The sequence below is a fragment of the Schistocerca gregaria genome, unplaced genomic scaffold, assembly GCF_023897955.1.
Source record: "Schistocerca gregaria isolate iqSchGreg1 unplaced genomic scaffold, iqSchGreg1.2 ptg000288l, whole genome shotgun sequence".
In the NCBI taxonomy this organism is placed as follows: Eukaryota; Metazoa; Arthropoda; class Insecta; order Orthoptera; family Acrididae; genus Schistocerca; species Schistocerca gregaria.
Genome location: NW_026061777.1, coordinates 158,275 through 173,788, shown reverse-complemented (window position 1 = coordinate 173,788; position 15,514 = coordinate 158,275). Strand labels below are relative to the sequence as shown.

General features: G+C 46.5%; 3 non-coding genes across 3 annotated transcripts; all 3 read right to left on the bottom strand.

The window, feature by feature from the left end:
* Positions 1 to 5,922: 5,922 nt before the first annotated feature.
* Trnai-aau (transfer RNA isoleucine (anticodon AAU)) lies at positions 5,923 to 5,994 on the bottom strand. Its single transcript has one exon. It is a non-coding gene; the product is annotated as a tRNA-Ile (tRNA).
* Positions 5,995 to 12,040: 6,046 nt separating this feature from the next.
* Positions 12,041 to 12,112, bottom strand: Trnai-aau (transfer RNA isoleucine (anticodon AAU)). The gene has a single exon. It is a non-coding gene; the product is annotated as a tRNA-Ile (tRNA).
* Positions 12,113 to 15,102: 2,990 nt separating this feature from the next.
* Trnai-aau (transfer RNA isoleucine (anticodon AAU)) lies at positions 15,103 to 15,174 on the bottom strand. The gene has a single exon. It is a non-coding gene; the product is annotated as a tRNA-Ile (tRNA).
* Between the last annotated feature and the right edge of the window lie 340 nt (positions 15,175 to 15,514).

The window sequence follows — 15,514 nt, the reverse complement described above, 5'->3', positions numbered from 1 at the left end:
ATTACTGCTTGACTACACATCTGACACGTAACCGATGTGCTCTCCAAACAACAACACTTGCATTTCAGAACATGTCTTTCACACATGTCTACAAAATCACCTTCACCTTCAAATACAGCTTCCTTGCGACTGACAGAGACGTAGGCAAAGTTTAAAGTTGCTATTTCCATTAAATCTCGTTAATCAGAAAAACGGTAATTTACACTTGCAGCGGAACAAAATTCCGTTCCGCCCAGCGTCTGGCTCGAACCCACGACCCTGGGATTAAGAGTCTGACGTTCTACCGACTGAGCTAGCCGGCTACCTCGGTGAATACCTGCCGGGTAGCACGTCACACAGTACTCGTTTGGGTTGGGTGGTCCCATACAGAATCTCTCCATGATGCCTAATGTTTTCCTAACGTCACACTCGTCACGTACTTCACTTTTATGTCATAATCATTTCTGAGAGGTAAAGAAATTGCATGACAACATGCAGAGCTAGTGGCGTCAAAATTAACGCACATACTTTATGTGACTCAAAAGCCGAACGAGTTACTTTCCGACGTTGTTTTAGATGTGCAAGTGATAGTCAAAACTCGCTGTGTCGGCACTCTGCCGACCATTTCGCTAGTTAACACCGGTCTTGTTGTGTGTGTTTCAAGCTCAAGAGCATCTCCAAGCAAAAAATGGTCAACAGCAACATTCAGACGGTTTCGTACTGCTCAATTGCTACATTAAAACGTTATGTTTCTTTTTCAGAACTGGAAAAACACAAGCGTGACAGCATTCGAACCTGTAATCTTCAGATCCGAAGTCCGACGCCTTATCCATTAGGCCACACGGTCACTGACGACCAACATTTACATGTATACGACTCATCTCGAAACGCTCACACCCCTGAGGATTTGTGTTTTCGTTCTACACAGCCGCTGCCCCTTGCTCTTTCCCACCCATTCGTTACATTCAACCTCTGACGAGACCGACCAAATATAGACTGTGAAACAAGACCACACACTTTGTGCATTCGGAATCGAAGGCAGGGCGTCCCTCGCCGCATTTGCTACGATTGCCATTTGCTACTTCTGCAGAAGCGGCGGCGGCGGCGACGACGACGACGACGACGACGACGACGAATATCGCGAGAGGCTCTGAGATATGTGAGAAATACATCTATAAAATGTAATTCAGACTGCCTCGTCCCACCTTATGCTGTACCGCTTTGGCAAATGCTTTATCTGCGCCATTCGCCTTAATCGCATCTGAGAGTGATTCTTAAAAAAACGCCTGTCGCTAATTGTTCGTCATCACAGGTACTGTTTGCTATACGGCCACGACGCGCAACTGATTTCCAAAATTCATCTTTCTCCTGTGAGGATGGAACTTATGACCCCTGGTTTATTAGACCAGTGCTCTACCACTGAGCTAAAGAGGCGCGGCCTAGCGGTACTCTTGGGTACTTCGTCCTTACGGTCGTCTGCATCATCAGACTTTAGCTGACAACACTTCATATTACCGGCTAATATTTGCAGCTATGGCGACAAATTACTGCTTGACTACACATCTGACACGTAACCGATGTGCTCTCCAAACAACAACACTTGCATTTCAGAACATGTCTTTCACACATGTCTACAAAATCACCTTCACCTTCAAATACAGCTTCCTTGCGACTGACAGAGACGTAGGCAAAGTTTAAAGTTGCTATTTCCATTAAATCTCGTTAATCAGAAAAACGGTAATTTGCACTTGCAGCGGAACAAAATTCCGTTCCGCCCAGCGTCTGGCTCGAACCCACGACCCTGGGATTAAGAGTCTGACGCTCTACCGACTGAGCTAGCCGGCTACCTCGGTGAATACCTGCCGGGTAGCACGTCACACAGTACTCGTTTGGGTTGGGTGGTCCCATACAGAATCTCTCCATGATGCCTAATGTTTTCCTAACGTCACACTCGTCACGTACTTCACTTTTATGTCATAATCATTTCTGAGAGGTAAAGAAATTGCATGACAACATGCAGAGCTAGTGGCGTCAAAATTAACGCACATACTTTATGTGACTCAAAAGCCGAACGAGTTACTTTCCGACGTTGTTTTAGATGTGCAAGTGATAGTCAAAACTCGCTGTGTCGGCACTCTGCCGACCATTTCGCTAGTTAACACCGGTCTTGTTGTGTGTGTTTCAAGCTCAAGAGCATCTCCAAGCAAAAAATGGTCAACAGCAACATTCAGACGGTTTCGTACTGCTCAATTGCTACATTAAAACGTTATGTTTCTTTTTCAGAACTGGAAAAACACAAGCGTGACAGCATTCGAACCTGTAATCTTCAGATCCGAAGTCCGACGCCTTATCCATTAGGCCACACGGTCACTGACGACCAACATTTACATGTATACGACTCATCTCGAAACGCTCACACCCCTGAGGATTTGTGTTTTCGTTCTACACAGCCGCTGCCCCTTGCTCTTTCCCACCCATTCGTTACATTCAACCTCTGACGAGACCGACCAAATATAGACTGTGAAACAAGACCACACACTTTGTGCATTCGGAATCGAAGGCAGGGCGTCCCTCGCCGCATTTGCTACGATTGCCATTTGCTACTTCTGCAGAAGCGGCGGCGGCGGCGACGACGACGACGACGACGACGACGACGACGACGAATATCGCGAGAGGCTCTGAGATATGTGAGAAATACATCTATAAAATGTAATTCAGACTGCCTCGTCCCACCTTATGCTGTACCGCTTTGGCAAATGCTTTATCTGCGCCATTCGCCTTAATCGCATCTGAGAGTGATTCTTAAAAAAACGCCTGTCGCTAATTGTTCGTCATCACAGGTACTGTTTGCTATACGGCCACGACGCGCAACTGATTTCCAAAATTCATCTTTCTCCTGTGAGGATGGAACTTTCGACCCCTGGTTTATTAGACCAGTGCTCTACCACTGAGCTAAAGAGGCGCGGCCTAGCGGTACTCTTGGGTACTTCGTCCTTACGGTCGTCTGCATCATCAGACTTTAGCTGACAACACTTCATATTACCGGCTAATATTTGCAGCTATGGCGACAAATTACTGCTTGACTACACATCTGACACGTAACCGATGTGCTCTCCAAACAACAACACTTGCATTTCAGAACATGTCTTTCACACATGTCTACAAAATCACCTTCACCTTCAAATACAGCTTCCTTGCGACTGACAGAGACGTAGGCAAAGTTTAAAGTTGCTATTTCCATTAAATCTCGTTAATCAGAAAAACGGTAATTTACACTTGCAGCGGAACAAAATTCCGTTCCGCCCAGCGTCTGGCTCGAACCCACGACCCTGGGATTAAGAGTCTGACGTTCTACCGACTGAGCTAGCCGGCTACCTCGGTGAATACCTGCCGGGTAGCACGTCACACAGTACTCGTTTGGGTTGGGTGGTCCCATACAGAATCTCTCCATGATGCCTAATGTTTTCCTAACGTCACACTCGTCACGTACTTCACTTTTATGTCATAATCATTTCTGAGAGGTAAAGAAATTGCATGACAACATGCAGAGCTAGTGGCGTCAAAATTAACGCACATACTTTATGTGACTCAAAAGCCGAACGAGTTACTTTCCGACGTTGTTTTAGATGTGCAAGTGATAGTCAAAACTCGCTGTGTCGGCACTCTGCCGACCATTTCGCTAGTTAACACCGGTCTTGTTGTGTGTGTTTCAAGCTCAAGAGCATCTCCAAGCAAAAAATGGTCAACAGCAACATTCAGACGGTTTCGTACTGCTCAATTGCTACATTAAAACGTTATGTTTCTTTTTCAGAACTGGAAAAACACAAGCGTGACAGCATTCGAACCTGTAATCTTCAGATCCGAAGTCCGACGCCTTATCCATTAGGCCACACGGTCACTGACGACCAACATTTACATGTATACGACTCATCTCGAAACGCTCACACCCCTGAGGATTTGTGTTTTCGTTCTACACAGCCGCTGCCCCTTGCTCTTTCCCACCCATTCGTTACATTCAACCTCTGACGAGACCGACCAAATATAGACTGTGAAACAAGACCACACACTTTGTGCATTCGGAATCGAAGGCAGGGCGTCCCTCGCCGCATTTGCTACGATTGCCATTTGCTACTTCTGCAGAAGCGGCGGCGGCGGCGACGACGACGACGACGACGACGACGACGACGACGAATAACGCGAAAGGCTCTGAGATATGTGAGAAATACATCTATAAAATGTAATTCAGACTGCCTCGTCCCACCTTATGCTGTACCGCTTTGGCAAATGCTTTATCTGCGCCATTCGCCTTAATCGCATCTGAGAGTGATTCTTAAAAAAACGCCTGTCGCTAATTGTTCGTCATCACAGGTACTGTTTGCTATACGGCCACGACGCGCAACTGATTTCCAAAATTCATCTTTCTCCTGTGAGGATGGAACTTATGACCCCTGGTTTATTAGACCAGTGCTCTACCACTGAGCTAAAGAGGCGCGGCCTAGCGGTACTCTTGGGTACTTCGTCCTTACGGTCGTCTGCATCATCAGACTTTAGCTGACAACACTTCATATTACCGGCTAATATTTGCAGCTATGGCGACAAATTACTGCTTGACTACACATCTGACACGTAACCGATGTGCTCTCCAAACAACAACACTTGCATTTCAGAACATGTCTTTCACACATGTCTACAAAATCACCTTCACCTTCAAATACAGCTTCCTTGCGACTGACAGAGACGTAGGCAAAGTTTAAAGTTGCTATTTCCATTAAATCTCGTTAATCAGAAAAACGGTAATTTGCACTTGCAGCGGAACAAAATTCCGTTCCGCCCAGCGTCTGGCTCGAACCCACGACCCTGGGATTAAGAGTCTGACGCTCTACCGACTGAGCTAGCCGGCTACCTCGGTGAATACCTGCCGGGTAGCACGTCACACAGTACTCGTTTGGGTTGGGTGGTCCCATACAGAATCTCTCCATGATGCCTAATGTTTTCCTAACGTCACACTCGTCACGTACTTCACTTTTATGTCATAATCATTTCTGAGAGGTAAAGAAATTGCATGACAACATGCAGAGCTAGTGGCGTCAAAATTAACGCACATACTTTATGTGACTCAAAAGCCGAACGAGTTACTTTCCGACGTTGTTTTAGATGTGCAAGTGATAGTCAAAACTCGCTGTGTCGGCACTCTGCCGACCATTTCGCTAGTTAACACCGGTCTTGTTGTGTGTGTTTCAAGCTCAAGAGCATCTCCAAGCAAAAAATGGTCAACAGCAACATTCAGACGGTTTCGTACTGCTCAATTGCTACATTAAAACGTTATGTTTCTTTTTCAGAACTGGAAAAACACAAGCGTGACAGCATTCGAACCTGTAATCTTCAGATCCGAAGTCCGACGCCTTATCCATTAGGCCACACGGTCACTGACGACCAACATTTACATGTATACGACTCATCTCGAAACGCTCACACCCCTGAGGATTTGTGTTTTCGTTCTACACAGCCGCTGCCCCTTGCTCTTTCCCACCCATTCGTTACATTCAACCTCTGACGAGACCGACCAAATATAGACTGTGAAACAAGACCACACACTTTGTGCATTCGGAATCGAAGGCAGGGCGTCCCTCGCCGCATTTGCTACGATTGCCATTTGCTACTTCTGCAGAAGCGGCGGCGGCGGCGGCGACGACGACGACGACGACGACGACGACGAATATCGCGAGAGGCTCTGAGATATGTGAGAAATACATCTATAAAATGTAATTCAGACTGCCTCGTCCCACCTTATGCTGTACCGCTTTGGCAAATGCTTTATCTGCGCCATTCGCCTTAATCGCATCTGAGAGTGATTCTTAAAAAAACGCCTGTCGCTAATTGTTCGTCATCACAGGTACTGTTTGCTATACGGCCACGACGCGCAACTGATTTCCAAAATTCATCTTCCTCCTGTGAGGATGGAACTTACGACCGCTGGTTTATTAGACCAGTGCTCTACCACTGAGCTAAAGAGGCGCGGCCTAGCGGTACTCTTGGGTACTTCGTCCTTACGGTCGTCTGCATCATCAGACTTTAGCTGACAACACTTCATATTACCGGCTAATATTTGCAGCTATGGCGACAAATTACTGCTTGACTACACATCTGACACGTAACCGATGTGCTCTCCAAACAACAACACTTGCATTTCAGAACATGTCTTTCACACATGTCTACAAAATCACCTTCACCTTCAAATACAGCTTCCTTGCGACTGACAGAGACGTAGGCAAAGTTTAAAGTTGCTATTTCCATTAAATCTCGTTAATCAGAAAAACGGTAATTTGCACTTGCAGCGGAACAAAATTCCGTTCCGCCCAGCGTCTGGCTCGAACCCACGACAATGGGATTAAGAGTCTGACGCTCTACCGACTGAGCTAGCCGGCTACCTCGGTGAATACCTGCCGGGTAGCACGTCACACAGTACTCGTTTGGGTTGGGTGGTCCCATACAGAATCTCTCCATGATGCCTAATGTTTTCCTAACGTCACACTCGTCACGTACTTCACTTTTATGTCATAATCATTTCTGAGAGGTAAAGAAATTGCATGACAACATGCAGAGCTAGTGGCGTCAAAATTAACGCACATACTTTATGTGACTCAAAAGCCGAACGAGTTACTTTCCGACGTTGTTTTAGATGTGCAAGTGATAGTCAAAACTCGCTGTGTCGGCACTCTGCCGACCATTTCGCTAGTTAACACCGGTCTTGTTGTGTGTGTTTCAAGCTCAAGAGCATCTCCAAGCAAAAAATGGTCAACAGCAACATTCAGACGGTTTCGTACTGCTCAATTGCTACATTAAAACGTTATGTTTCTTTTTCAGAACTGGAAAAACACAAGCGTGACAGCATTCGAACCTGTAATCTTCAGATCCGAAGTCCGACGCCTTATCCATTAGGCCACACGGTCACTGACGACCAACATTTACATGTATACGACTCATCTCGAAACGCTCACACCCCTGAGGATTTGTGTTTTCGTTCTACACAGCCGCTGCCCCTTGCTCTTTCCCACCCATTCGTTACATTCAACCTCTGACGAGACCGACCAAATATAGACTGTGAAACAAGACCACACACTTTGTGCATTCGGAATCGAAGGCAGGGCGTCCCTCGCCGCATTTGCTACGATTGCCATTTGCTACTTCTGCAGAAGCGGCGGCGGCGGCGACGATGACGACGACGACGACGACGACGACGACGACGAATATCGCGAGAGGCTCTGAGATATGTGAGAAATACATCTATAAAATGTAATTCAGACTGCCTCGTCCCACCTTATGCTCTACCGCTTTGGCAAATGCTTTATCTGCGCCATTCGCCTTAATCGCATCTGAGAGTGATTCTTAAAAAAACGCCTGTCGCTAATTGTTCGTCATCACAGGTACTGTTTGCTATACGGCCACGACGCGCAACTGATTTCCAAAATTCATCTTTCTCCTGTGAGGATGGAACTTACGACCGCTGGTTTATTAGACCAGTGCTCTACCACTGAGCTAAAGAGGCGCGGCCTAGCGGTACTCTTGGGTACTTCGTCCTTACGGTCGTCTGCATCATCAGACTTTAGCTTACAACACTTCATATTACCGGCTAATATTTGCAGCTATGGCGACAAATTACTGCTTGACTACACATCTGACACGTAACCGATGTGCTCTCCAAACAACAACACTTGCATTTCAGAACATGTCTTTCACACATGTCTACAAAATCACCTTCACCTTCAAATACAGCTTCCTTGCGACTGACAGAGACGTAGGCAAAGTTTAAAGTTGCTATTTCCATTAAATCTCGTTAATCAGAAAAACGGTAATTTGCACTTGCAGCGGAACAAAATTCCGTTCCGCCCAGCGTCTGGCTCGAACCCACGACCCTGGGATTAAGAGTCTGACGCTCTACCGACTGAGCTAGCCGGCTACCTCGGTGAATACCTGCCGGGTAGCACGTCACACAGTACTCGTTTGGGTTGGGTGGTCCCATACAGAATCTCTCCATGATGCCTAATGTTTTCCTAACGTCACACTCGTCACGTACTTCACTTTTATGTCATAATCATTTCTGAGAGGTAAAGAAATTGCATGACAACATGCAGAGCTAGTGGCGTCAAAATTAACGCACATACTTTATGTGACTCAAAAGCCGAACGAGTTACTTTCCGACGTTGTTTTAGATGTGCAAGTGATAGTCAAAACTCGCTGTGTCGGCACTCTGCCGACCATTTCGCTAGTTAACACCGGTCTTGTTGTGTGTGTTTCAAGCTCAAGAGCATCTCCAAGCAAAAAATGGTCAACAGCAACATTCAGACGGTTTCGTACTGCTCAATTGCTACATTAAAACGTTATGTTTCTTTTTCAGAACTGGAAAAACACAAGCGTGACAGCATTCGAACCTGTAATCTTCAGATCCGAAGTCCGACGCCTTATCCATTAGGCCACACGGTCACTGACGACCAACATTTACATGTATACGACTCATCTCGAAACGCTCACACCCCTGAGGATTTGTGTTTTCGTTCTACACAGCCGCTGCCCCTTGCTCTTTCCCACCCATTCGTTACATTCAACCTCTGACGAGACCGACCAAATATAGACTGTGAAACAAGACCACACACTTTGTGCATTCGGAATCGAAGGCAGGGCGTCCCTCGCCGCATTTGCTACGATTGCCATTTGCTACTTCTGCAGAAGCGGCGGCGGCGGCGACGATGACGACGACGACGACGACGACGACGACGACGAATATCGCGAGAGGCTCTGAGATATGTGAGAAATACATCTATAAAATGTAATTCAGACTGCCTCGTCCCACCTTATGCTCTACCGCTTTGGCAAATGCTTTATCTGCGCCATTCGCCTTAATCGCATCTGAGAGTGATTCTTAAAAAAACGCCTGTCGCTAATTGTTCGTCATCACAGGTACTGTTTGCTATACGGCCACGACGCGCAACTGATTTCCAAAATTCATCTTTCTCCTGTGAGGATGGAACTTACGACCGCTGGTTTATTAGACCAGTGCTCTACCACTGAGCTAAAGAGGCGCGGCCTAGCGGTACTCTTGGGTACTTCGTCCTTACGGTCGTCTGCATCATCAGACTTTAGCTGACAACACTTCATATTACCGGCTAATATTTGCAGCTATGGCGACAAATTACTGCTTGACTACACATCTGACACGTAACCGATGTGCTCTCCAAACAACAACACTTGCATTTCAGAACATGTCTTTCACACATGTCTACAAAATCACCTTCACCTTCAAATACAGCTTCCTTGCGACTGACAGAGACGTAGGCAAAGTTTAAAGTTGCTATTTCCATTAAATCTCGTTAATCAGAAAAACGGTAATTTGCACTTGCAGCGGAACAAAATTCCGTTCCGCCCAGCTTCTGGCTCGAACCCACGAACCTGGGATTAAGAGTCTGACGCTCTACCGACTGAGCTAGCCGGCTACCTCGGTGAATACCTGCCGGGTAGCACGTCACACAGTACTCGTTTGGGTTGGGTGGTCCCATACAGAATCTCTCCATGATGCCTAATGTTTTCCTAACGTCACACTCGTCACGTACTTCACTTTTATGTCATAATCATTTCTGAGAGGTAAAGAAATTGCATGACAACATGCAGAGCTAGTGGCGTCAAAATTAACGCACATACTTTATGTGACTCAAAAGCCGAACGAGTTACTTTCCGACGTTGTTTTAGATGTGCAAGTGATAGTCAAAACTCGCTGTGTCGGCACTCTGCCGACCATTTCGCTAGTTAACACCGGTCTTGTTGTGTGTGTTTCAAGCTCAAGAGCATCTCCAAGCAAAAAATGGTCAACAGCAACATTCAGACGGTTTCGTACTGCTCAATTGCTACATTAAAACGTTATGTTTCTTTTTCAGAACTGGAAAAACACAAGCGTGACAGCATTCGAACCTGTAATCTTCAGATCCGAAGTCCGACGCCTTATCCATTAGGCCACACGGTCACTGACGACCAACATTTACATGTATACGACTCATCTCGAAACGCTCACACCCCTGAGGATTTGTGTTTTCGTTCTACACAGCCGCTGCCCCTTGCTCTTTCCCACCCATTCGTTACATTCAACCTCTGACGAGACCGACCAAATATAGACTGTGAAACAAGACCACACACTTTGTGCATTCGGAATCGAAGGCAGGGCGTCCCTCGCCGCATTTGCTACGATTGCCATTTGCTACTTCTGCAGAAGCGGCGGCGGCGGCGACGACGACGACGACGACGACGACGACGACGACGAATATCGCGAGAGGCTCTGAGATATGTGAGAAATACATCTATAAAATGTAATTCAGACTGCCTCGTCCCACCTTATGCTGTACCGCTTTGGCAAATGCTTTATCTGCGCCATTCGCCTTAATCGCATCTGAGAGTGATTCTTAAAAAAACGCCTGTCGCTAATTGTTCGTCATCACAGGTACTGTTTGCTATACGGCCACGACGCGCAACTGATTTCCAAAATTCATCTTTCTCCTGTGAGGATGGAACTTACGACCGCTGGTTTATTAGACCAGTGCTCTACCACTGAGCTAAAGAGGCGCGGCCTAGCGGTACTCTTGGGTACTTCGTCCTTACGGTCGTCTGCATCATCAGACTTTAGCTGACAACACTTCATATTACCGGCTAATATTTGCAGCTATGGCGACAAATTACTGCTTGACTACACATCTGACACGTAACCGATGTGCTCTCCAAACAACAACACTTGTATTTCAGAACATGTCTTTCACACATGTCTACAAAATCACCTTCACCTTCAAATACAGCTTCCTTGCGACTGACAGAGACGTAGGCAAAGTTTAAAGTTGCTATTTCCATTAAATCTCGTTAATCAGAAAAACGGTAATTTGCACTTGCAGCGGAACAAAATTCCGTTCCGCCCAGCTTCTGGCTCGAACCCACGAACCTGGGATTAAGAGTCTGACGCTCTACCGACTGAGCTAGCCGGCTACCTCGGTGAATACCTGCCGGGTAGCACGTCACACAGTACTCGTTTGGGTTGGGTGGTCCCATACAGAATCTCTCCATGATGCCTAATGTTTTCCTAACGTCACACTCGTCACGTACTTCACTTTTATGTCATAATCATTTCTGAGAGGTAAAGAAATTGCATGACAACATGCAGAGCTAGTGGCGTCAAAATTAACGCACATACTTTATGTGACTCAAAAGCCGAACGAGTTACTTTCCGACGTTGTTTTAGATGTGCAAGTGATAGTCAAAACTCGCTGTGTCGGCACTCTGCCGACCATTTCGCTAGTTAACACCGGTCTTGTTGTGTGTGTTTCAAGCTCAAGAGCATCTCCAAGCAAAAAATGGTCAACAGCAACATTCAGACGGTTTCGTACTGCTCAATTGCTACATTAAAACGTTATGTTTCTTTTTCAGAACTGGAAAAACGCAAGCGTGACAGCATTCGAACCTGTAATCTTCAGATCCGAAGTCCGACGCCTTATCCATTAGGCCACACGGTCACTGACGACCAACATTTACATGTATACGACTCATCTCGAAACGCTCACACCCCTGAGGATTTGTGTTTTCGTTCTACACAGCCGCTGCCCCTTGCTCTTTCCCACCCATTCGTTACATTCAACCTCTGACGAGACCGACCAAATATAGACTGTGAAACAAGACCACACACTTTGTGCATTCGGAATCGAAGGCAGGGCGTCCCTCGCCGCATTTGCTACGATTGCCATTTGCTACTTCTGCAGAAGCGGCGGCGGCGGCGACGACGACGACGACGACGACGACGACGACGACGAATATCGCGAGAGGCTCTGAGATATGTGAGAAATACATCTATAAAATGTAATTCAGACTGCCTCGTCCCACCTTATGCTGTACCGCTTTGGCAAATGCTTTATCTGCGCCATTCGCCTTAATCGCATCTGAGAGTGATTCTTAAAAAAACGCCTGTCGCTAATTGTTCGTCATCACAGGTACTGTTTGCTATACGGCCACGACGCGCAACTGATTTCCAAAATTCATCTTCCTCCTGTGAGGATGGAACTTACGACCGCTGGTTTATTAGACCAGTGCTCTACCACTGAGCTAAAGAGGCGCGGCCTAGCGGTACTCTTGGGTACTTCGTCCTTACGGTCGTCTGCATCATCAGACTTTAGCTGACAACACTTCATATTACCGGCTAATATTTGCAGCTATGGCGACAAATTACTGCTTGACTACACATCTGACACGTAACCGATGTGCTCTCCAAACAACAACACTTGCATTTCAGAACATGTCTTTCACACATGTCTACAAAATCACCTTCACCTTCAAATACAGCTTCCTTGCGACTGACAGAGACGTAGGCAAAGTTTAAAGTTGCTATTTCCATTAAATCTCGTTAATCAGAAAAACGGTAATTTGCACTTGCAGCGGAACAAAATTCCGTTCCGCCCAGCGTCTGGCTCGAACCCACGAACCTGGGATTAAGAGTCTGACACTCTACCGACTGAGCTAGCCGGCTACCTCGGTGAATACCTGCCGGGTAGCACGTCACACAGTACTCGTTTGGGTTGGGTGGTCCCATACAGAATCTCTCCATGATGCCTAATGTTTTCCTAACGTCACACTCGTCACGTACTTCACTTTTATGTCATAATCATTTCTGAGAGGTAAAGAAATTGCATGACAACATGCAGAGCTAGTGGCGTCAAAATTAACGCACATACTTTATGTGACTCAAAAGCCGAACGAGTTACTTTCCGACGTTGTTTTAGATGTGCAAGTGATAGTCAAAACTCGCTGTGTCGGCACTCTGCCGACCATTTCGCTAGTTAACACCGGTCTTGTTGTGTGTGTTTCAAGCTCAAGAGCATCTCCAAGCAAAAAATGGTCAACAGCAACATTCAGACGGTTTCGTACTGCTCAATTGCTACATTAAAACGTTATGTTTCTTTTTCAGAACTGGAAAAACACAAGCGTGACAGCATTCGAACCCGTAATCTTCAGATCCGAAGTCCGACGCCTTATCCATTAGGCCACACGGTCACTGACGACCAACATTTACATGTATACGACTCATCTCGAAACGCTCACACCCCTGAGGATTTGTGTTTTCGTTCTACACAGCCGCTGCCCCTTGCTCTTTCCCACCCATTCGTTACATTCAACCTCTGACGAGACCGACCAAATATAGACTGTGAAACAAGACCACACACTTTGTGCATTCGGAATCGAAGGCAGGGCGTCCCTCGCCGCATTTGCTACGATTGCCATTTGCTACTTCTGCAGAAGCGGCGGCGGCGGCGGCGACGACGACGACGACGACGACGACGACGACGAATATCGCGAGAGGCTCTGAGATATGTGAGAAATACATCTATAAAATGTAATTCAGACTGCCTCGTCCCACCTTATGCTGTACCGCTTTGGCAAATGCTTTATCTGCGCCATTCGCCTTAATCGCATCTGAGAGTGATTCTTAAAAAAACGCCTGTCGCTAATTGTTCGTCATCACAGGTACTGTTTGCTATACGGCCACGACGCGCAACTGATTTCCAAAATTCATCTTTCTCCTGTGAGGATGGAACTTACGACCGCTGGTTTATTAGACCAGTGCTCTACCACTGAGCTAAAGAGGCGCGGCCTAGCGGTACTCTTGGGTACTTCGTCCTTACGGTCGTCTGCATCATCAGACTTTAGCTGACAACACTTCATATTACCGGCTAATATTTGCAGCTATGGCGACAAATTACTGCTTGACTACACATCTGACACGTAACCGATGTGCTCTCCAAACAACAACACTTGCATTTCAGAACATGTCTTTCACACATGTCTACAAAATCACCTTCACCTTCAAATACAGCTTCCTTGCGACTGACAGAGACGTAGGCAAAGTTTAAAGTTGCTATTTCCATTAAATCTCGTTAATCAGAAAAACGGTAATTTGCACTTGCAGCGGAACAAAATTCCGTTCCGCCCAGCTTCTGGCTCGAACCCACGAACCTGGGATTAAGAGTCTGACGCTCTACCGACTGAGCTAGCCGGCTACCTCGGTGAATACCTGCCGGGTAGCACGTCACACAGTACTCGTTTGGGTTGGGTGGTCCCATACAGAATCTCTCCATGATGCCTAATGTTTTCCTAACGTCACACTCGTCACGTACTTCACTTTTATGTCATAATCATTTCTGAGAGGTAAAGAAATTGCATGACAACATGCAGAGCTAGTGGCGTCAAAATTAACGCACATACTTTATGTGACTCAAAAGCCGAACGAGTTACTTTCCGACGTTGTTTTAGATGTGCAAGTGATAGTCAAAACTCGCTGTGTCGGCACTCTGCCGACCATTTCGCTAGTTAACACCGGTCTTGTTGTGTGTGTTTCAAGCTCAAGAGCATCTCCAAGCAAAAAATGGTCAACAGCAACATTCAGACGGTTTCGTACTGCTCAATTGCTACATTAAAACGTTATGTTTCTTTTTCAGAACTGGAAAAACGCAAGCGTGACAGCATTCGAACCTGTAATCTTCAGATCCGAAGTCCGACGCCTTATCCATTAGGCCACACGGTCACTGACGACCAACATTTACATGTATACGACTCATCTCGAAACGCTCACACCCCTGAGGATTTGTGTTTTCGTTCTACACAGCCGCTGCCCCTTGCTCTTTCCCACCCATTCGTTACATTCAACCTCTGACGAGACCGACCAAATATAGACTGTGAAACAAGACCACACACTTTGTGCATTCGGAATCGAAGGCAGGGCGTCCCTCGCCGCATTTGCTACGATTGCCATTTGCTACTTCTGCAGAAGCGGCGGCGGCGGCGACGACGACGACGACGACGACGACGACGACGACGACGACGAATATCGCGAGAGGCTCTGAGATATGTGAGAAATACATCTATAAAATGTAATTCAGACTGCCTCGTCCCACCTTATGCTGTACCGCTTTGGCAAATGCTTTATCTGCGCCATTCGCCTTAATCGCATCTGAGAGTGATTCTTAAAAAAACGCCTGTCGCTAATTGTTCGTCATCACAGGTACTGTTTGCTATACGGCCACGACGCGCAACTGATTTCCAAAATTCATCTTCCTCCTGTGAGGATGGAACTTACGACCGCTGGTTTATTAGACCAGTGCTCTACCACTGAGCTAAAGAGGCGCGGCCTAGCGGTACTCTTGGGTACTTCGTCCTTACGGTCGTCTGCATCATCAGACTTTAGCTGACAACACTTCATATTACCGGCTAATATTTGCAGCTATGGCGACAAATTACTGCTTGACTACACATCTGACACGTAACCGATGTGCTCTCCAAACAACAACACTTGCATTTCAGAACATGTCTTTCACACATGTCTACAAAATCACCTTCACCTTCAAATACAGCTTCCTTGCGACTGACAGAGACGTAGGCAAAGTTTAAAGTTGCTATTTCCATTAAATCTCGTTAATCAGAAAAACGGTAATTTGCACTTGCAGCGGAACAAAATTCCGTTCCG